The sequence below is a fragment of the Lytechinus pictus genome, unplaced genomic scaffold, assembly GCF_037042905.1.
Source record: "Lytechinus pictus isolate F3 Inbred unplaced genomic scaffold, Lp3.0 scaffold_26, whole genome shotgun sequence".
NCBI lineage: Eukaryota > Metazoa > Echinodermata > Echinoidea > Temnopleuroida > Toxopneustidae > Lytechinus > Lytechinus pictus.
The window spans coordinates 648,707-654,706 of NW_026974146.1; positions in this window are offsets into that span (position 1 = coordinate 648,707).

Consider the following 6,000-nt stretch of genomic DNA (forward strand, 5'->3'; position numbering starts at 1 on the left):
ATAACATGCAGGTCCACCAAGTCCATCTACCATCCAAGTTTGCAGAGTTAGGTGTCATAAGAGAGTCTTGCATGTAAACGTTAACATTAACCTGAAAATGACCTTTGCCCTAACCATGTGACCTCCGACTGCAGCATCACATGCAGGTCCACCAAGTCCATCTACCTTCCAAGTATGGTTGAAAAGTGACTTACGGTTGCGGAGTTAGGTTTCATAAGAGAGTCTTGCATTACGGTTGCGGAGTTAGGTGTCATAAGAGAGTCTTGCATGTAAACTTTAACATTGACCTAAAAATGACCTTTGACCTTATCATGTGACCTCCGACTGCAGCATAACATGCAGGTCCACCAAGTCCATCTACCATCCAAGTTTAGTTGAAAAGCAACTTACGGTTGCGGAGTTAGGTGTCATAAGAGAGTCTTGCATGTAAACTTTAACATTGACCTAAAAATGACCTTTGACCTTATCATGTGACCTCCGACTGCAGCATAACATGCAGGTCCACCAAGTCCATCTACCATCCAAGTTTAGTTGAAAAGCAACTTACGGTTGCGGAGTTAGGTGTCACAAGAGAGTCTTGCTTGTAAACTTTAACGTTGACCTGAAAATGACCTTTGACATTACCATGTGACCTCCGACTGCTGCATACACTTAGCAAATCAAAGTCAAAACCTTGGATAACAAAAGAAATAAAGAAGATGATCACAAAGAAGCACAATTTATTCAGGCGTGCAAAGTCTTCAAATAACATAGACTGGGAAAAATTCAAGGCCATCCGCAATGATACAAAGAATGAGATCAACGTGAGCTACTGGATGTATGTTAATACCAACAAACGTAGAGGGCAGCAACACACATCAGTGTTGCTTTTAGGAAGGTCCACTCCGCTCAGATTTTGTGACCACTTAAGCTCCGCCCCTCACTCAGCGCACTTTTTTGGTAGATTGTAGAGATTATTTTTGTTCGTTTGTCCAATTTTACTATTTTTTATGGTAACTGAAAACTCCACGAAATAATGTTAAATATTACTTTATAAATGAACATTAATTTTTTTTTAAAAGTAAGACAAAACGTAATCATGATTCTTGTAGTTTGCACATCAATAAAAATACATAGTCTGATGACATTGTATTACCGTTTTTCTGCTTAATTTTGCTGCCCCTACCAAAGCTACACCAGCCAACACGAGAGCCAATACCTTGATCTTCTAGCATAGCCGCGCCGAAACTTCCCAGGACACATCGGTGCGCGTACTGCGCAAAGGCAATGCTGGCCGCACTAGCAGGACTGGCAGGATATCTCGACGCTACTCGACATAGCCAGATATGGACTTGAACGATATGGACTTGACATTGATGTGGCACTAACTGCCAGTTGCAACGGTAAATGTTCAAGGTTAGTATCCTAATTTTCCCTTAGAGTGTAGATCGGAGTCTGAAAATATAAAATAATTACGTGATATCCACAACTTTTTTGCAACCCATCAGGCAGAGATCAAATACGGGCACCAGCCATGCTCAAGCCCAAGCAAGTCCTAGACTAGACTAAAGTTAGACCTAATTAACAGACCAAAATTGTCTGGTCCAGTATCGAGCCATGCATGTATGTTTTGACGGGCCTTGACTTGTGAACTATCAAGAGGCGAAGGTATATGTCACAGCTACTTTTTTCATTCTATAATTTCATCCAAATTTGTGTTAGCATGCACAAATACCAGCCAACCGTATCCTATACCTCCGCACCGACCGGCCGGCCGGGGCACCGGCGCGGTCAGCCATGGCGCTTACACTCAAGCGATGGCTGCCATTGGATTGTGTAGGCGCATTGATGTGGTGCAGCGAAATTTAGATGAAGAATGTTCAACCTCACGTATAATTGTTATCATATTGATATGCGAAAGTCATAAAATTGTTATCATCATCACGTAATATTTTACGAAAAATACAGAAATTAATATTGAATATTTTTAAGCGTGATATTTGTTGTAAAAATCTTTCAAGTAAAAATGTTGAAAATGAGGAAATGAAAAAAATTCAACTCTACAATTTACTAAAAAAGTGCGCTGAGTGAGGGGATGAGCTTAATAGCGGTCACAAAATGAGCTTGACTAATTCGGGGTGAAATTAGCAGATTGGTTTATTTGATAGCGGAATTCAATCCTGTTTACCGAAGAATTAAAAAAACATAAAACAAAAATCTAGTAATATCTTTAATTTAACAAGATGAATGCCTCTGGCCGTCTCACCTGCATCACGCGATTCAATATAGCAGCAGTGCTGATTTTGAAAACTACTATAACTCGCACAAGATGTTCAGTGATACTTGGTTACTCTTATTTCCACGTTTCATGAACTAGACCCATACACTTATAGAAATATGATGGTAATTCAACAAATACCCCCAACGTGGCCAAAGTTCATTGACCTTACATGACCTTTGACCTTGATCATGTGACCTGAAACTCGCACAGGATGTTCAGTGATACTTGATTACTCTTATGTCCAAGTTTCAAGAGAAAGATCCATCAACTTTCCAAGTTATGATGGTAATTCAACAGATACCCCCATTATGGCCAAAGTTCATTGACCTTTGACCTTGGTCATGTGACCTAAAATGCGCAAAGGATGTTCAATGATACTTCATTACTCTTATGTCCAAGTTTTATGAACTAGACCAACACACTTTCAAAGTTATGGCGGTAATTCAACAAATACCCCAATTTGACCAAAGTTCATTGACCCTAAATGACCTTTGACCTTGATCATGTGACCTGAAACTTGCACAGGATGTTCAGTAATACTTGATTACTATTATGTCCAAGTTTCATGAATCAGATCCATAAACTTTTAAAGTTATGATGGTAAATCTACAGATACCCCCAATTCGGCCAAAGTTCATTGACCCTAAATGACCATTGACCTTGGTCATGTGACGTGAAACTCATGCAGGATGTTCAGTGATACTTGATTAACCTTATGTATAAGTTTCATGAACTAGGTCCATATATTTTCTAAGTTATGATGACATTTCAAAAACTTAACCTTAGGTTAAGATTTTGATGTTGATTCCCCAACATGGTCTAAGTTCATTGACCCTAAATTACCATTGACCATGGTCATGTGACATGAAACTCAGGCAGGATGTTCAGTAATACTTGATTAACCTTATGGCCAAGTTTCATGAACTAGGTCCATATACTTTCTAAGTTATGCTGTCATTTCAAAAACTTAACCTCAGGTTAAGATTTGGTGTTGACGCCGCCGTCGCCGCCGCCGCCGTCGGAAAAGCGGCGCCTATAGTCTCACTCTGCTATGCAGGTGAGACAAAAATGTGGTACATTTTTTGTCAATTGTTTTTAGGTGGTCTGTCTATGACAGATCACCTCTTAATTTCGTCAGAATTTTTCTTTATTTTTATTATTTATTTTTAATGGCTATATTTGTCGCCAAGATATCTCGAATTTGACTGTGTCGATTTAATTGAATTTCAAGGCATCTATAGGGTCTGTCATGGAAACGCCAAAATAAGCTTTTCAAGGTCATCAAGTCATGATGACGTCATCTTGTAAAATCACATTATCAATCATATCTCCATTATCGATTATCAAAAATCAATCAAATTTACATGACATAAACTTAAGATTAAGGGTCATCAGGTCATATCATCAAAGGTCACCCAGAGGTCACGACGCGTGCGTCAAAATTTCAAAATGCTCAAAATCACTTTTTGACCAAAACAGAGTACGTTACAGGTCATTTTAAGCATTTCAAAAAATTGCGCGCGCAAACGTATGCGTGCGCGTTTCCGCGCATAATGCCTTAACGCAAGTCAGAAACACCGTTTTTTTATATCGTTGCATTGATAATATAATTTTGAGCAATTTGATACCTTGATCAACCTTCTACGACCATTAATAAGGAAATTAACACCCGTTAAAGTTTGCAGCACGTGTGCGCGCGAGCTCTCACTATAGGCCATATATGGGCAAAAACATGCCTATAGAAAATCCGCTGTAGCTCTTCAGAACGCATGGGGACCCCCAATTTTTTTTTCATATTTTGATAGAGTATGAATTAGAAATATAATTTCATGTCTCATTTGACCCTCAATTATATTATGACGTCATCAAAATGGCGTCGGAAGTCAAAATATCCATTTTGCGTATTATGATGTCATTATAATTATGCAAATCTGGCTCTAACCGTGAATATTGGTCAATTTTCACCCAATTTTTGATATGTTGTAGCTTAGGTCTTACTCTTTCTGAGTAATTGCCTTTATTTTTCATTTTGATAAACAGATCATCCTCAAAAATTGCAAATAATAAAGGCATGTCATTTTTACTCATTTTGCGTGTAATCTCTATGGGACATGACTTTTTCTCAAAACTAGATTCTTCTATTTCGTAAGCCATATCTCCAATTTTTGTTGCCAGTTATCCCTGAGCTTTTAGTATGTTGTAGCTGAGATTCTAAGCTTTCGATATTTACCCTTCATTTTCCGATCAGATGCCGGGATCATGCCCGTATTTCACTTGCAAGATTGGATTTGAGATTCTCGTGTTTTGCTTACGTGTAAAGTCTATGGGAAATATTCTAGCTCAATCGGTTAGGCGTCAGACTTGCTTCTCATTCCATCATGCGGGCAGGGGTTCGAGTCCGCGGGTGAACATGATTTTTTTTAAATTTTTTTTTTAGCTATCTTGCCCACAATCAATTATAAGAATTCTAACAAATAATAGCTAAAATATTGCAAAATGAAACAGATTATAATTACTTTTTTTTTATATATCATATCTATTTATCTGTCTGTCTATCTACCTACATGACATATCTATCTCTCTGTCTAATATATATCTATATGTTTGAATATGTCCCTCTCTCTCTATCCATCTATCTGCCTGTCTCTATCTATCTATCTATCTATCTGTCTATCTGTCTGTCTGTCTCTCTATCTATCTATCTATATGTCTGTCTCTCTATTTATCTATATGTCTGTCTCTCTATCTATCTCTGTCTCTCTATCAATCTATATGTCTGTCTCTGTATCTATCTATATGTCTATCTATCTATCTATCTATCTATATATATATATATATATATATATATATGTCTGTCTCTCTATCTATCTATATTTCTGTCTCTCTGTCTATCTATATGTCTGTCTATCTATCTATCTATATATATATATATATATTGTCACGCATTTTGGTTGATGTTCCGATATTCTCTTGTTATGTTTATGTATATAATTCCATTCTTATGCTTTAATTAGTGTTTATTATATTAAATTGTATTCGACTCATTTATGCAATGAATGTCTTGCTAAGATAAATTGTGAATGTCACTTTCAACTTGCCCAGTAACCTGCACACAGCCAAGCCCTCTCTTATACTGTAAATTGCTCATGGTCAAACTCTTCTGGTCTGTCCACTCTGTATTCTCTTTGGCTTTCCTTCGTCTTCCAGAAATTGCTAACAATGCATCTCCCTTCTTTGCGACCTTGCATCTACTTTCAGAAGTTTTACTCTCCTCACTTTCTCTTTCTAGTGACTTTCAACCCTCCTCACTTTCTCTTTCCAGTGACTTTCAACCCTCCTCACTTTCTCTTTCCAGTGACTTTCAACCCTCCTCACTTCTCCTTCCAGTAACTTTCATCCCTCCTCTCTTTTCCCTTTCCAGTGACTTTCAAACATGTGTAGTTCTCTTTAACCTTGCGACTACTTTCAGAAACTTGTTCTTGTTTATTACCTTGGCTGCACATTTATGTTCAGTAACTCCCTCCGCTTTCTCTCTCCTCACTTCGACTTTGCCCTGCCCTTCAGACTTCTCTCCCTCAACTCCTAATGTCCGAACTCCTAGTTTAACCTTGTGGTCAGTGTATTGGTCGTTATGTGCTTATTCTATTACTTGTTGGAATGATTTATCCTCTCTCTCTCTCTCTCTCTCTCTCTCTTCTCTGAATCTGGGTTTTCGCTGTGTGCTGGGGATGACCTTCATG